A 1,601-nucleotide genomic window follows, 5' to 3' on the forward strand; every position below is an offset into this window, starting at 1 on the left:
AGTAATGATCAACACATCTTGATTGCATGTTTGATCAATTTTAGGTTGAAGAAATTGATAGAATTCTTCTATTTCATTCTCATTAGCTTTAGTGGTTGGTGCAAAATTTGAATAATAGTGGTATTAATTGGTCTTCCCTGTAGGCGCATGGATATTATCTTATCACAGACGGATCTGGAGGATATGTTCTTTCTTTCTTTTCTTTTTTACATCTTTTTCTTTATTCTCAAAGCATGATGGTATTAAAAATAGTAAGAGGTGTGCTTATGTGTGGTGTCCAGTGTCATGTTCGTGGCAGAATTCATGCCTAGGAATGTGAGAGCATTATCTCAAAAAGTTAGCAGCAGTTACTGTGACAAATTCGAAGGCCCAAGTGAAATCTTGGGCATATCCATAGATGTGTGGTAAGGCATGGATTCCAGTCTAGGGAATGAAACCAGGTATGTTGATATGATCACAGATCAGCATGATATCTCCAACCTCAAACTTGGGGTTGAGTCCTCCAGCAGCATTGGTGACCACTAGGGTGTCCACACCCAGAAGCTTGAAACTCACACTGGGAACGTGACCTTCCAGAGTCGGTAGCCTTCATACAAGTGGAATCTGCCCTTCATCACCACACAGGCCCTGCCATTCAGGTACCCAAACACCAGTCGACCAACATGTCCTGGAACTGTACTTTGGGGAAAGGTGGGTATATCACTGTAGTCAAAGGTCTGGGCCTGAGTTACTTAGCCAGCCAGACCTCCTAACCCAGAGCCACCGATCACTGCCACTTGAGGTCGGTGGTTGGCTTGGGACAGAAGCCATTCTGCTAATTCTTGGTAATCTTCATAAGTGAATTTGTTCTCCATGATCTCGCCGACGCCCTCGCGATGAGCCTGCTCTTTTCTGCTCAGATCCGTGCTGTACTCCATCAAGCTGCGGTTGCCAGGTCAGGTCGACACAGTTAATTTGGATCTGTTCTTTTTAACAATGAATGCAACAGTATTGCATTAGGCAAATCTGCCGCACAAGACCTTTTTAAAGTGTTGAGGAGCAAAGATGTCAGCTTGAGGACTAAGGTGTGCCTGGCCCAAGCCATAGTATTTTCAATAACCTCATATTTATGTGAAAGCTGGACAGTGAATAAGGAAGACAATAGAAGAATTGATGCTTTTGAGTTATATATTGAAAATGCCATGGGCTGCCAAAAGAACCAACAGATCTGTGTTGGAGGAAGTGTAGTGAAAGTGCTCCTTGGAGGCCAAGATGGCCAAATTTCATCTCTTATACTTCAGACATATTGTCAGGAGGGACCAATCACTGAAGAAGGATATCATGTGTGGTAAAGAGGAAGAACCCCAGAGAGATAGATTGACAAAATGGTAGCATCAATGGGCTCAAGCATGGCAACAATTGTGAGGTTGGCCCAGAATCTGGCAGTGTTATGTTCTGTTGTGCATAGGGTCGCTATGAGTTGGTACTGATTCAATGACACCTAACAACAACAAAAAGGAATACCATAGAAGAACTGATACATTTGAGTTATGGTGTTGGAGGAAAATATTAAAAGTATCATGGACCACCAGAAGAACAAACAAATCTGTGTTGGAAGAAGT

General features: G+C 42.7%; 1 pseudogene; it reads right to left on the reverse strand.

Annotated features, from left to right (window-relative positions):
* Positions 1-423: 423 nt before the first annotated feature.
* Positions 424-854, reverse strand: LOC102825725 (annotated as a pseudogene).
* Positions 855-1,601: the final 747 nt, after the last annotated feature.

The sequence above is a fragment of the Chrysochloris asiatica genome, unplaced genomic scaffold (assembly GCF_000296735.1).
Source record: "Chrysochloris asiatica unplaced genomic scaffold, ChrAsi1.0 scaffold00425, whole genome shotgun sequence".
Taxonomy (NCBI): domain Eukaryota; kingdom Metazoa; phylum Chordata; class Mammalia; order Afrosoricida; family Chrysochloridae; genus Chrysochloris; species Chrysochloris asiatica.